This window comes from Meriones unguiculatus, chromosome 20 (assembly GCF_030254825.1).
Source record: "Meriones unguiculatus strain TT.TT164.6M chromosome 20, Bangor_MerUng_6.1, whole genome shotgun sequence".
Taxonomy (NCBI): domain Eukaryota; kingdom Metazoa; phylum Chordata; class Mammalia; order Rodentia; family Muridae; genus Meriones; species Meriones unguiculatus.
In genome coordinates this window covers 23060670-23076778 of record NC_083367.1, presented here as the reverse complement: position 1 = coordinate 23076778, position 16109 = coordinate 23060670, and the positions used below count along the sequence as shown (strand labels likewise).

At 44.5% G+C, this 16109-nt stretch overlaps 1 protein-coding gene across 1 annotated transcript in view; it reads right to left on the bottom strand.

The window, feature by feature from the left end:
- The window catches only part of Sgk1 (serum/glucocorticoid regulated kinase 1), a 118662-nt gene that overhangs the window by 85113 nt on the left and 17440 nt on the right, over positions 1-16109 (bottom strand). The window lies entirely within an intron of this gene.

Here is a 16109-nt window from a genome sequence, read left to right as displayed (position 1 = left end):
CCAAAAGCCAAACCAAACCAAAACAATGAAACAACCACAGTAAAGTAAGAAGCAATACAAAAACAAACAAACAAACAAAAGGATCTTCTGCAGTGATGAACTGAATTAAGAGGATTGAATTTAGGGGCTGGAGATGCTACCCCATGGTTCAGAGCCCTGGCTGCTGCTTCACAGTTCACAGCATCCGTACAGAGGCTCACAACCATCTGTAACTCTACTTCTAGGGGATCCTATACCCTCTTCTGGTCTTTGCAGGCACTAGGCACACTAAGCATGGCAGGGACACAGACATAGGCACATTCTAGCTGTAGCTTTTCGATGGCCATGAGCGAAATGCTCATGCTTCTGAAATGTTTTCAGTGTAGTTATGCCTACCGTGGAGGTTCTGGAGCAGGTAAGGCCATGTCACAGACTCAAGAATATTCACTGGAATATTCATCTCCTCATTTCTAGGGTACAGGGCACTCAGTTTACATTTATTGAACAAATGCATGCATGATCAAAAGAAATTTGCTCTACCCAGAACATTTTCTTCCTGCCTGGTTTCCCCATCACATTCTTCCACAATTCACAAGTTCCTCTATTTAGCTTACATTAAAGAAAATAAATAAATAAGAAATCCAAAGGTTTTAAAAATCATCTCTTTGTAGTAAGGGCAGTTATTAGAAAAGCCATTTCAATTGCAAAGATAAAGACCAAATGAAAGTCTTATTATTAGAACTGTGTACATTACTTAATTAAATTGAAGGTGGAAAATAAAAGGACAGAAGATTAACATCCAGAGGCCTCGCTGCTGCTCCCTGACAGCTCTGCTCATCTGTGGAGCCTCTTGTACAAACTGCACGCGCACTCAGTTTTAGTTTTATACAAAAACAGCTTTCCCCAAATTATCCCTGTGCTGTCTTGGTAATGGTTTCTATTTCTGTATTCTATTTTTTCCCTTTGCTTCATGTTTTATAAATGAAGAAATGGTTAGGTTTAATTGTTCCCTGAAAGCACGAACAGAGTCAAAACTAAAAAAAAAAAAAAAAAATATGGACTGAAAACCTACTATGTCCAAGAGTTGTGCTCAGTACTGGAAGGCAGAAACTAGGAGTCTGCATTCACAATGGCACAGTTGTTTAGAGATATTATATGGATATTTCTGAAATTGGGAAATTCACTATGTTTAATGGTTACACGGGCCTGCTAATGCCCAGCAGGACATTGATCAGAAGTTCAAGGTCAGAGCTTGGGATACAACTTGACTGGCAGAATGCTTGCCCACCATGCACGAGGCTGGATTCAGTAGCCCAGTCCCATGGGCCTCGGGCACAGTGAGTTCAGCACTTGGTGGGTAGGGCAGGAAGATCAGAAATGAAATGTCCTCCTCTGTAACCCACAGAGCAGCATGGTTTGGCTCTGGTGTGTGGTTAGCCAGCTTTACGGCAGTAACTCTGACCACTGGCATACTTCTTACACAGCCCAGGTCACGTGCCCAGGGATGGCACTGCCCGCAGTGGATAGAGCCTTTCCACAATTAGCAGTCCCGGAGATGCTCCTTGCACACGCTCACATGGCAGTCTGCTGGAGGCAATCCCTTAGCTCAGACTCCTTGAATCCCTCTGGGCTATGTTAGGTTGACAGCTGAAACTGACTGGGGAGGGAAACAGAAATTGTCATCCGCTGCTATGTACTACCTCTGAGGCTAGCCTGGGATACATGGTGAAAACAACACAGCATGAAACAAAGCAAAACAAAAACCAACCGAAAAAACAAACAAACAAACAAACAAAACCCCACCATGAAATAAACAAAAAGGAAAATCCACCATGCTCTTAGGATAATTAAAACAGAGGGGTATGACTGTTAACACAAGTCAGTGTAAATGGAGAGGGAAAGAAAGGGGGAGGGGTCAAGTCAGAGGCATTAAATAATTGCAATAATTATAAAATTATGGGGTTAGAATCAAAGAAAGATTTCCCAGAATAATTCATCTTACTGGGCAGCACAGAGAGAGAGACAAACAGACAGAGGCAGAGAGAGAGAAAGAGAGAATATGGGTCCATCATCCCTGAGCATGCATTTAACACAACACATTTACGTAGCACCATTGGTGAACTTTCCCACAGGTTAGAAGTTGATAGGAAATGTGGCAGGAAAATGATTTGTGGATGCTCCTGATCGTTAATACTCGTCGCCCATCTCTCGCTATAAAATGAAATAAATCAGCTACGGAGGCTACACACGTGTGTATTAGCAGATGCTGTCATCACTGTATGGCAATCTGGCAAGGAAAATGTAAACACTTGCTTAGCTTTGCTGGGGAAACCTAGCGTTGAGAAAATTCATTATTTTGTGTTTTAGCATCCTGGTGTCTCCACTAATTTCCCCACTCACTTTCACACACACACACACACACACACACACACAGCCTGCATGGTTATTTTCTTTCTTTCTTTCTTTCTTTCTTTCTTTCTTTCTTTCTTTCTTTCTTTCTTTCTTTCTTTCTTTCTTTCTTTCTTTCTTTCTTTCTTTCTTTCTGGGATGACTGTGTGGATCAAACAAAAAACATTCCTGACACTCCGCTCCACTACACGGCCATGCTGGCTCATCAGTCCAAGTGTTGGCATGCTCTCCCTATCTCTGCCTCTGTCTGTCTGTCTGTCTGTCTCTCTGTGTGTGTGTGTGTGTGTGTGTGTGTGTGTGTGTGTGTGAACTTAGCAGATTCACCATATAGCCTGGGTCACCCTGGAATTCATGGAAATCCTCCACCTTTCTCTATCAGATGGCACATGTGTAGGGTATGCTTACGTACCCTGATGGGACAGCAGCTGCTGTATCCTGGGGCACATGGAGAGGCTTAAGATAAAGGTACGCCTAATGAGAAACAGTGAGAAGCACGCTCCCACTGTGCCCAGATCTAGAGTATGCAATTTAAAATTCGCACCTTCAAGTTGCTAGGTACAGGAATGAAAGTACAAGGGAAGAAAGTCACTTCCTGGGTCAGTGGCAGGGACACTGAGCACAGATGTTGGCCATGTGATCCAAGCATTTTGTTGTTGTTGTTGTTATTGTTCTCGTTGTTTGGGGATTATTATTATTATTATTATTTTTAGGGCTCCTGAGGTGCCATGCTTCATCCCTTTTTGGTTGAACTGTGGAGGTTATTGAGCCATCCTCTGGGGCAGGCAGGATCAGGCAGGTCTGTTGGGGCAGGCACTTAGAAGCGTATAGTAGTGACACTTTTCTACCCTTTATTAAAATATTTCAATATTTTGAAACCAACATGGACCTGCCAGCAAACACATACCAAACATCAGGCCTGGTCTGAGGAAAGAGGATGAATTGGAGTTTTCTCTGTGTGGAAATGACAGTGCACATTGTATCACGTGGGCTGGACATGACAATAATAATTGTCAAGTTGTTAAAACTCACTGAATGGTTCAGTACTTGTAGTCTGGATTATAACTCAGTTGATCCCACCTGTGGTTTAAATTTATCTTCTACAATCTTGTGGCCCATGAGTGTTGTACTAAGTACCAAAAGATAACAAAGGGTTTTATTGATTGTTTTGAAACAGGAATTCCTATAACCCAGGTGGGGCCTCAAGTGCTGTATGTAGTGTGTCTGTGTGTGTGTGTGTGTGTGTGTGTGTGGTGGAAGGACTGTGACACTGAATTGCTAACCCTTCTGTGGTGTCTACCTCCCAAAGGCTGCCACTGTGCTTGGACAAAAGACCAAGGATTTATTTATTTTGTCTTAAATCACTTGTCAATATCTAGTGTTAATAAAATTAGCACTTTTTTTTTTTTTTTAAGAAACAAAGAGCAAATTATCTGAGTACAGAGAAGGTATTAACCAATGGAAAGATAAGGAAGAGTATCTCGGAAATGCGGAATGAAAGTTCCTGGGTCAACAGATTTTTACCTGTAAAGTCACTAATCAGTGATGAAAACAGGAAGGGAAGCCAGAGAGTAGAAGCAGTGGCGTGCTGACAGTGACCACGAAAGGAATGCTGCCAGCTAGGGTGAGGCAGGCTGCATGGGGCCATCTGTACTCTTAGCACTTGAGGGTGCAGACGCAGGAGAATTAGGAGTTCAAGGCCAGCCTCAGCTACATAGTGACTTTGAGGCCAGCCTGGGCAACATAAGACCTTGTCTCAGAAGAGGACAAGTCTGTCGGCCAGCAAGTGCCAGGCTTAGGTGGGCCTCTCTCATTCCCATGAAAAGTCTCTTGGGGAGCTCAAGGAGGCCATCTTAAGCGATGGCCAAACACCTTGACAGCAGCCTGCTCGCTCACTTCTTTCTTCCATCCCGTTCTAGTCTACTCTCCACCTTGTTCCTGGATCTACCTTCCCAGGACACAGTTTCAATTCTATTATTTCCCTGCCTTTCACCTTCAAAGGCTTCCTAGTCTCCTGAATAAGATTCAAGTCTCTGTGGTTAGCATTTCATCCTGTCTCCATCTATATTTCAAGGTCCATGAATGTGGGTAAGATCCGTTGTATTTATGTGCTTATTTAGTCATTCTTGTAGTGCTGGAAGAGGGGAGGTGGAACCTAGGCCTTGCTCTTGTCACACAAATAACTGAGCTACATTTCCTAGCCTTTGAATTTATCTATCTATCTATTTATTTTGAGGGAATGAGTCTCACTGCTTAGCCAGGCTAGCTTCCAACTCTCTACATAACCCAAGTTGGCCTCAAACTCATGATCCTGCTGCCTCAATCTCCTGAGTGCTGAGATCACAGGTGTATACAACCATGCTCAGCTAAGAGCAAGATCATGATGGGTAGTAAGTATATGTGTCAACTGTATGGATTGCTGGGAAGGTGTAGTAGTTTAAAGGAGAATGGCCCCATAGGCCCCGTATTTTTCCATACCTAGTTCCCAGTTCCCGAACTGTTTGGGAAGGATTAGGAGGTGTGTTGCTGGACTAGCTGTGTAACTGCAGGTGGACTTTGAAGTTTCAAAAACCTATGCCAGACCCAGTCTTGCTTCCTCCATCTTCTCTCCCTCCTCCTCCTTTTCCCTCCCCCTCCCCCTCTCTTCCTCTCTCTCTCTCTCTCTCTCTCTCTCTCTCTCTCTCTCTCTCTCTCTGCTGTGTATGGAGCAGGATGTAGCTCTCAGCTACTATTCCAGTGCCTGTCTGCCACTATGCTTCCCGCCATGATGATAATGGACTAATCCTCGGCAACTGTAAGTCAGCCCCCAATTAAATGCTTTCTATTATAAGAGTTACCTTGGCCATGGTGCCTCTTCACAGCCATTGAACGAAAACTAAGAAGATATCTGTGGTATAATTAACATCTACAACCAGTTGATATTAGACAACTTTATCTTTAATTAGCACGGTGGGCTTCATTCTATCAGTTGAAAGACCTGAAAAGCAAAACTAAAATATTCTTGAGAAAAAAAAAAAAAAAAAAGAAATTCCTCCTAATGATCACAGCATCAATATCCAGCCTGCCCTGCAGAGTCCACCAGTGGCATGACCAGATCCACTCTCTTTATAGCTACTTCCTTACTGTTACCTTTCTCTAGAGAACCCCTACAGACACAGAGATCAAACAAGGGCAAAGATGAAAAGGAAGCCAGGAGGACTAGGGCCAGGGTTTTCCAGTGTTTGGGCAGTTGTGCTGTGAAAAATGGTGTGGGGGAATAGCACAGGAGGATGTGGGGGCACAGGAGGATGTGAAGGGCACAGGAGGATGTGGGGGCCCAGGAGGAGGATGTGGGGGCACAGGAGGAGGATGTGGGGGCAGAGGAGGATGTGGGGGCACAGGAGGATGTAGGGGCACAGGAGGATGTGGGGGCACAGGAGGAGGATGTGGGGGCCCAGGAGGAGGATGTGGGGGCACAGGAGGATGTGGGGGGCCCAGGAGGAGGATGTGGGGGCCCAGGAGGATGTGGGGGCCCAGGAGGAGGATGTGGGGGCACAGGAGGATGTGGGGGCCCAGGAGGAGGATGTGGGGGCACAGGAGGATGTAGGGGCACAGGAGGATGTGGGGGCAGAGGAGGATGTGGGGGCACAGGAGGAGGATGTGGGGGCACAGGAGGATGTAGGGGCACAGGAGGATGTGGGGGCAGAGGAGGATGTGGGGGCACAGGAGGAGGATGTGGGGGCCCAGGAGGAGGATGTGGGGGCCCAGGAGGATGTGGGGGCCCAGGAGGATGTGGGGGCCCAGGAGGAGGATGTGGGGGCACAGGAGGATGTGGGGGCCCAGGAGGATGTAGGGGCACAGGAGGATGTGGGGGCACAGGAGGATGTAGGGGCACAGGAGGATGTGGGGGCACAGGAGGAGGATGTGGGGGCCCAGGAGGATGTAGGGGCACAGGAGGAGGATGTGGGGGCACAGGAGGATGTAGGGGCACAGGAGGATGTGGGGGCACAGGAGGATGTGGGGGCACAGGAGGATGTGGGGGCACAGGAGGATGGCGTGGAGGAAGGAGACACAGGAAGACATGTGTCGGCTCCCCACATACCTAACTTAATGGGAGCCTTCTTGTAAAGGACATAGCTGCCTTGCAGAGCCCACATCAAAGAGCATGGCTGATGAGCCTCAGCTCTCTGAAGTGTCAAAAATCGTGCAGTTTGGATTCCAGGCATCAACCGAATCCCTTCCTTACAGCCCTTTTATAGCTCTTTAGATTTTATTTGCTCTCATAACCCTTTCTCCCCAGAACTTCACCATGGCCTACATAAATATAAAATATAATAACCAGGATGGTCTCTGCAAGCTCTTGGTCACATGAGCAGCCAGCACAGCTGCTCACATGGCTCTCATCCTGTGGACTATAAAGCTGAGGCTTTTCTGGATGGATCTAGGCACTCTGTGGCAGACCACGACTTTCATTTGGTTAGCAAGTCTGTAAACTTTCTGCTAATGTTTTTCTTCCTTAAATTAAAAAAAAAATTTATTTTATGTGTATGAATGTTTTGCCTCTATGCATGTCTGTACACCACATGCTTGCCTGGTGCCTGTTAGAGGCCAGAGGAGGATATCAGAACTCCTATTACAGATGGTTGTGAACTGCCATTTGGGGGTCTGGGACTAGAACCTGGGTCCTCTGGCAGAACAGCATAAGCTCTTGATCACAGAGCCATCTCTCTAAGCTCCTGCGAATGTTTTTCTTTCTAAACTGGACAAATGCTTTTAGTCCTGTTTTAGTTTTATAAGTCTTTTGTTTGTTTTTCTTTTTTCTTCTTCTTTAGGTTTTTTTTTTTTTTAATTGTTTTTCAAGACAGGATTTCTCTGTGTAGTCCTCCTGGCTGTACTAGAACTAATTCTGTAGACCAGGCTGGTCTCGAACTCAGAGATTACCCTGCCTCTGCCTCTCAAGTGCTGAGATCAAAGGTGTGTGTCACCAATAGTCGGGCTATTGGTTTTCTATGGGAAGATACTCAGGAAAACAGTTTCTTTACCACATACACATAAAATCAAGATCTTCCTGCTCTTTGTCACAGGGATTCACAACTGGTGTTAAACTCAGCATATAACAGGGGGAGACCTCAGACTTCTAACCCTCTTACCTCCACCTCCTTAGAGCTGAGATGACAGGCCTGGACCATCAACTCTAGCATGAAATTTTATCTGAGACAAGATCACTTTCCAGGCTAGCCTCAAATATGCCATCCTTATGTCCTAGCCTCCAGACCACTGGGGATACTGAGCCAGCACTCCTAGTGTGAAAAATAGATTTTTAAAACATCTTTGAAACCTACGGGTCGTATTAACTATTCTTTTGCAATGCCTATTGCTCTTTTCATCTTACAAAACTATTGAGTGAATGTTAGGAAAATGACTTCAAAGCTGAGAGGTGAATTCCTATGAAATGCCTGTTGTAAGCGTGTGTGCACCGTACCCTTTATGCCAGAAAGCAGGCACCCACTCCCATTGGGGTGCCTTCCTCTCCCGAGCTGTATGTTCTCCATACCCACTGTGTAGGAAAACTCACTACAGTTTTCTTCCTACCTGAAAGCAACTCTGACTGAAATACAGAGCCAATATAAAACATAATTACATCATCACAATAATCCCTTGGCACTGGAGAGGAAAATAATGGATTTCCTTATTGGAAATGAGACACCTTTTTACTAGAATCATTAATGCCTAGATGGGAATTATGCACGTTTTTAACTCCCTAGGTCTAGTCACCTTGAAGGATATTGTGTGTGTGTGTTCTGGTACTGGTTAACATAATTTCATTCTACTTTCCTTTATTCCATTAAATTATATACAATTATATTAGCTCAGTGAGATGCAGACTTTGAAATGTTTTTAAAATGAATTTCTAAAAGGGGAAAAGTACTGTTCTGCATTGCTTGGAAGAGAGCTAATAAAGCTTGGGTTTGACTATATTTTCACCATTTTTCAGCTCTGAAAATATCCACAGTGTTCTTAGCTATCTGCTCCTTCCCACCTACCTGGGGGGGGGGGGGGAAGACACTTTAAACAAACTTATTTAGTATTTTCCAGAGCTACAGTGTTGTAGAAATATTTTTAGCTACTGGTTAGAAGTCAAGCTTATTTGTTTGGAAGTTGAGGTCATTTTAAAATTGCAAGCTCACCCACATTCATCTAGTTAACATGGGTTTCAGACCTTTTCCCACAATCTTCCATAGAGTGGCCTATGAAAGAATTCACATCTTAGGATTCTTGACAAAATGATCAATCCGGGTCAAAAGATACAAAGAGGCAAGCAGGAAAACATGAACTATTCTTTATACTGCATAGCAATGTCAATTTTCTTTTTTTAATAATTAATTTAATTTTATGTACATTAGTGTGAAGGTGTCAGATTCCTCGGAACTGAAGTTACAGACAGTTGTGAACTGCCATGTGGGTGCTGGAAATTGAACCTGGGTCCTTTGCAAGAGCAGACAGTGCTCTTAACCACTGAGTCACCTGTCCAGCTCTCAATGTCAATTTTCATAGACTCTGTTCTTGAGACCGGTCTTGGTAGTCTAGACTAGCCTCTAACTCACATGCTCCCGCCTCCACCTCCAGCGTGAGCTACTGAGCCACTCAAAGGCTAGAAGACATCTAAGAAAAACAATATACTTCTTCCTCAGCATATCAGAAGCTATTTGAAGTAGGACCCCAACTTGCCCCTGATATTGGAGGTACGGCCAAGAGTAGCAAGAGAGAACTGAAATGGCCACACCACTCCACCCTATTGCCAAGAGCCCAGTCCCACCCTAAAATAGCATCCACAGTTAGCATGATAGCATGAGCCCTGGAAACTGGCAGGAAATCCCAGGGGACAGTGAGAACATGGCCTTAGAGATAAAGGCTTTGGGGGAGACGTGATCTGCAGGGGCTACCGATGGGGTAAGCATGGAGTTGGCTCCTCATACATGGTTCATAAGAATGATGGACACTATCGTGCATGGACAAGGTGGAAAGAGAGGGAGGCATTGTGTAAATGGAGTCTATCGGGACTCCTGTGGCCCTGGTCCTAGGAACAGTGCTGACTCTGACAGGCTTTCTCCCACTTCACAGACCACCTTCAGCGCTCTCAATATCTACAAAGTCACTCTGGTTCTCAAAACCAAGCTTTCCCCGGAGATACAGTGAGTTGTGGGGAGTGAGACAACTAGGCCTGCAGAGTCTCACAGAGCGAACATGGCAGATCCCTGTTGGACCCGTCAATCACCAGAACTTCCCGTTCCAGTAGGTGGGGTTAGAGCTTGGAACTGAATCTCCGCGATATTTCCTGGGGAAGGGACCACGCCTTCGAGAGCCACCAAAAGGTCTGTCCTTGGTTCCATCTGTGCCTCTCCCTGCTCAGCTAAAACCGAGTTTTGGTGTGGTTTAGTATTTTTTACAGTTCTGATAAGCTGTTTCTCCAACTGAGCATCTGTTCTTTCTTCCCCACAGGGCTAAGTTGTCAGGTGACTATTTGCTAATCTGATTAACTCCTCTGAATGTGTCCCAGACCTTGGAGGCCAATTGGTGAAAGGAGGTCAGTTCAAATCCAGCCTGTCAGTGGCCCCATAGATCCCATATGGGTATCTAATGCATATGGTGCCCCAGGTAACCACTTTTGGACCTCTAACCCCACTCCTGTTATGTTGCTGTGCACAGCCATCATTGCTTATCTAGTGGTTCTCAAAGGCTCTATCTCCAAGTACATTTATTACCAGGGAACACGGAGATTGTTTCCAACACAGGATCCCAGGGAGATGCATTTGAACCTTAGCCTTCTGAGAACACTTTGAGAGGAGTTTGGCTATGAGACAGTCAGCTGAGCCCTTGGACAGGAGATCCTCGGAGGCTGACGGGAGCTGGAGGAAGCAAAGTTGGTACTTGAGAAAGAAGTAGAAAATGAGCCTGTTGAAAGAAGAAACCAAACCCCATTTTCTGGAGTAAAACCTATGAGATTAGGTTATGTAAATGGCAAAGAGGTGCTTCTAACATTTTGTGGTAAGGACTTGGGCAGTTCACCTTCAAGGTCCCTTACACAAAACGGACAAAATAGAGTTATTGGGGGAAGGACTGATGGGCCATAAGGGTAACCACGAACCAAGGGAAGGAAGTCTATGATGACAAGTCAGAAGGTGTGCTGAAAAGCACTAAGCATTTTTTTTCTCTCTCTCATACCATAAAAGCTTGGTGTAGGGGCTGGAGAGATGGCTCAGTGGTTAAGGGCACTGACTGCGCTTCCACAGGACCAGGGTTCGAATCGCAGCAAGCACATGGCAGCTCACAACTGTCTGTAACTCCAAGCTACGACACTTTCACATAGACATACATGCAGGCAAAACACCATTTGCCTAGCGTGCATGAAATCCTGGGCTTGATCCACAGTACTGCATAAAACAGAGTATTGTAGCACATGTCTGTAATCCTAGGGAAGTGGACCAGATCTTTAGTTACAGAGTTCAAGGCCAGCCCAAAATATGTGAGATCTGTCTCAGAAAATTCACAACAACGAAAGAAGTTTAAAAAGAGAGAAAAGAAAGTATGCACTCTTATACGTAGATAGATGACTTTTTGTCATGTTGTAGACAAAGAGAGTGAGACCCAGAAAAGTTGCTTTTATAAAACCTAAAGCAGTGATTCTTAACCTTCCTAACACTGCAACCCTTCAATGCAGCTCCTCAGGTTGTAGGGACCCTCCAACCATAGAATTATTCCATTGCTGCTTCATTTTTGCTGGTGTTATGAATCATAATGCAAAGATCTATGTTTTCCAATGGTTTTAGGTGGCGTGACACCTGTGAAAGGGTCCTTTGACCCCTAAAGAGGTCATGACACACAGGTTGAAAACTGCTGCCTTGAAGAGTTCATTACTTTGCACAAATAGATGTCTCCATGAAAATGAAGCCGCTCCCTCCCCCTGCGGAGGCTTCTGTATTATAGGAGACTCATTTCACAAACATTAAGTTAAATTACGTAAATGTAGAAAAGTGAGAAGAAATGATAGAAAGAAAGAAAGAAAGAAAGGAAGGAAGGAAGGAAGGAAGGAAGGAAGGAAGGAAGACAAAACAAAAGGCAACATACAAGGGCTGTTGAAATGGCCCAGTGAGTAGAAGGTGCTTGATGGAAAGGCTGAAGATCTGAATTTGATTCCTGGGACCCTCATGGTGGGAGGAGAAGGTTGACTTCTAAAAAGTTCTGGGCTTTGTTTGGTTTGGTCTTTCGAGACAGGATTTCTCTATGTACCCATCACTGTCCTGGACTTACTTTGTAGACCAGGCTGGCCTCGAATTCACAGAGCTCCACTGGCTTTTCCCAGTGCTGGGACTACAGGCATGCGCCACCACACCTGACTGCCTATAAAACGTTTTCACACTGGCTACGACAGACATTGAAACACTTAAGGTGGTCACTTATGCATTCAAGTGCTATGACTTAGCTCTCACTTGAACATTCCCATTTTTAAAGCGAACGTTAGAAGTGCTTGTAATACAAGGCTCCATGCTGTAAATCAGCACGTAGCAGGCAGTTGACCAGGAGTTCAATGTTACCTTCAGCAATAGAACATCAAGTGTTGGCTAATGTGATCCCGTATCCACTTTTCCATCCTCCCCACAAACAGAAAGAAAATGGGGGAGGGGGTTCTACCAATAACTCTTCATGAAGGTAAAATGTTGAAGGGTTCCTGTCTGACTGGAGAGCCTTGGGTTGGGGAGAGATCGCAATCATGGGAAGGTAGTCTCTAAGTCACGTGTCCTCCTCAGAGTTGGTTCATTGTGTTTTCATCCAAGCACCCTGTTTTTGTCTGGGTGCCTCAAAAGAGTTTGAGCAGAAGGAGAAAGTATGTTTGATTTGGACGTATTAGACTCTGGTGATCTACACTTAAGGATCTAATATGGAAGGTGACTCTAATCCGGCAGTTTCTGATGAGTAGGACAAGACTCACTATCACATGAACAGGGCTTCGCACTTAGAGAGCCTTCGGGTTACTACTGTGCTGACGATACCATCCATCAGGGGAGGGCATAAGACCGGATGTCCCATAAGGTTTTGCTTAAAGACCAGTATCTCAGCATGGAGAAAGCTTCAGGCTAGAGCGAAACAGGAGGACTAGAAGATCTCCACTTATTGGGGAAACTAAAAATGCAAATAGATTAGGCTGTAGTCAGCCATTTGGATACTGTGCAAATCAAATCCTTCAATCTGCTGATATGAGAATATTCACTTTAATCAGAATTCCTATTTGTGTGTCAAAGAGAACAGGAGGCAAGCCACTTACAAAACATGACAGTTAGCCTTGAAATTAAAGTTATCTTTTGTGAATGAATAGAAACTAAATAAAGCCAAACTCAAGGAAGCATGGATATTAAAGTGATTTATGGAGACACTGAAAATAGAAATCAGTTATCGCTGTCTGATATCTGATAAAAGCTGGCCATTGTACCTCCTCATACAGTCTTATAATTCCCGGATGACAGAATAATGCTTAAACCAAATGTGGTCATGAAAAGATAAAGCTAGGCCTGGGGAACAGTTTGAAGTCTGCTGTTGTGCCTCTTGAGTTTTTTACTTATGTGTCCAAGGGTTGGGGACACGGACAGCGTTTGGGCGCTAAGAGCTGAATACTGCATGTTACAAAGCCGTGCTGTCTACTGATGATCCCATGACGATTCATGTCACGCTTTTTCTTTGCAGCATGTGGTTGTATTTACTGTAGTTCGGTGCTGGAGCAGTAGCAGCTGGTGAGAATCCCAGGTCTACCGTGACTTCTGAGACCCCCATCCTCCTCACTCCCCCTTCCAGCTTTATTTTTCTCTAGCATAGGTCTCCTATCCTAATATCACACTTTAAATGTTTCATTGTCTGATGTGACACGGGCAATCATGACTTTGAACTCCTGATTTTCCTAACTCCACTTCCCAAGTGCTGGAATTACAAATGTAAAGCCAGCACAGCTGGCCAAAAGTCAACATTTTAAACAGTTTAAAAGTCTGCTGTTGGTTGGCACAAATTACCTGCGTAGCATCATGTAAACGTTGCCATGCCCACTCCTTCGCACAGTGAAACTCTGTCAAACAGCAACTTCTCAGCTCTATCCCTACCCCTGTGTCCTGTTCTACCTACCCCCCTCTCTTTCCATTTTTTTGAGAGTCTAACATAGCCAAGGATGACTTTGAGTTACTGATCTTGCTGATCCCACCTCCCAAGCTCTGAGATTACAGATATGTACTACCAGACCAGGCTGTCCCTCTAACTTTCCATCATCGAACATGAATCTTTTTTTTTTTTTTAACTCATGTAAATGATGGAAGGAGGGAGCTAAATTCGAAAATTTGTCCTCCGGCCTCTTCTTGTGTCCCCCAACAAGTGACTAAATATAACAAACACAAAAACTCATATAAGGAAGCTTCTTTTCGCAGTGGGCATCAGTTAGTGCAGAGATTATAACCGGCTAAACTAATGAGAAAAATCTACTGTTGAGTGCTCAGCCCTAAGGACATCTGTATCAAGCCTCCTCCTCCCCCATCCCTGCAGGTCTTAGAGAACATTATGGAGGAGGCCGCAGAAAGAACGTAAGAGCGTTCTTCTTGCGCACAGGACGGGAGAAATGCTATGGAATGCTCTCTTCCAGACATAACCCTGCTGTGCACTCGTGAACTCAGGGTGGCTGTAGTTACCTCCACAAGACCAACCCAGCCATCATCCAGCATGCACGAGAGAAAGTCTCCTGAAATCCCAACTCTATCTGAGCGACTAGCCAATGACAGATGCTGGGGGAAGTATCAGAGGGAGTCTGGGGGAAGTGGTAAAGGATTTATGTCCAGTATAACCAAGATATCTTCTATCCGTATATGAAATTGTCAAAGAATAAATAACAATATTCTCTAAAAAGCCTCATGGAAGTAGAACCAAGAACAAAATCCATTTGCGACTTTGTTGTTTTATGTATTGACTAAGTAATTTCTTGACAATGTTAATGTCCAGGAAGGCCGGTTCTGTTGATTCTTCTCTGGCATGCTCCCATGGATAAGGCAGATCCATAGACCTAAGAAAGATTCATATGAATGAATGAATGAATGAATGAATGAATGGTTCAGGATGGGGTACTATGGTCTAGAGTGACAGACTGGGCAGAGGGCTCCTGAGCATCCTCGTGTGTGGGTGTGTGGAGTACCATGATTGATAAAGTGGCAAGGTCACAGGACTTCCTGAAGGAGCCTGTTCCTGTGCCAGAGACAGAGGGAAGGTACCGGTGCCACAGTGAAATCAGTGCCACATGGAGAAAGGTCATCGCTAAGGAAGCAGACAGGAATGGAATCAGGGTTTGAAGGGTCAGAAACAGGACTTTCAAAGGCACACCTCTAAAGGAGCCTCAAGAGATAAATGGGCGTTGGCCATGTCAAGGGCATAGAGTTCAAGGTCAGAAGATATTTCTTAAGGCAAATTCTTCTAACAAGTCTGGTGAAGGGTAAGGGCCCCTTCCTAGAATAAGAGTTCAGTGATTACGGTAAAATTCATTAGGATCAGAAAGACCATTAGATCAAACTACAGTTGGCAAATTTTAGTTTTTCCCCTTGTTTTGTTTTGTCTTTGTTCTTTGATATAGGCCGGTTCTGTCTATTCCTGTTCCTCCGTAGCCTTGCACTCCAGATGCCACCGCTTGGGACACAGCCTGTCCTAAGTGCTGGGACTATAAGCTGTGTAGAAGAAGATGCTACTAAACCCAGCTGACAGAATATGTTTATTATTTATTTATTTATTTATTTATTTATTTATTTTGTTGTTTCAAGACAGGGTTTTTCTGTGTAGTGTTGGCTGTCCTGGATTCAGTTTGCCATCGAACTCCCAGAAATCCATCTGCCTCTGCGTCCCAGAGTGCTGGGATTACAGGGATGCGCCACCACAGCCCGCTGACAAAATATATATTTTTTTAAATCTGCATACATCTTTAGGCTCCTTATTACATGATCTTTGTTATGTAAACAAGCCAGCCTAGAGAAATTCTCAGTTATTAGAGGCATTAATTAAAATTTAAATCTACCTAAAATAACTGTCACATGATATGAAAATACCTATAATTTTTCCAAATGACAGAACTGCAGGCCTGCCAGGCGGTGGTGGCACACGTCTTTAATCCCAGCACTCGGGAGGCAGGGGCAAGTGGATTTTGTGAGTTTGAGGACAGCCTCATCTGTGAGTTGCCGAACAGCCATGGCTACACAGAGAAACCCTGTCTCAAAATACCTCCCACAAAAACGAAACAAAAGAAATTTGCAGGTCCCTGCCAATACTGCTATTGGTTGTGTTCATAACTAGAGAAGACACTAGTTTTCAGTTACCAGGTAATGAAAACAAGTACATTTTTTTTTCAGGTAAGGCCTTAATTTCACCCACAGACATCTCCAAGAGTTCCATGAACTCTGGGACCGTGGGTAAATGGCAGGAAGACTCAGATGGAAGAGAGTAAGCTACTCAGTAGGTGTGGAGAATGGAGCTGAGTGAGCAGAGAAGCACCGACAAGGCTGTGGGCCAGAGGATTGTGCCTTCTGCAGAGTCAAAAAACAGGACTTTGAGATGCATACTGATCAGACTTTTACATTTATTTTTTTATTATCACAAATGTATAATAAATTACCCTTATTTGTGTATTATGTGTAGGAGGGCAGGGGCATCGTGGTTCATGTGGAGGTCAGGGAACAACA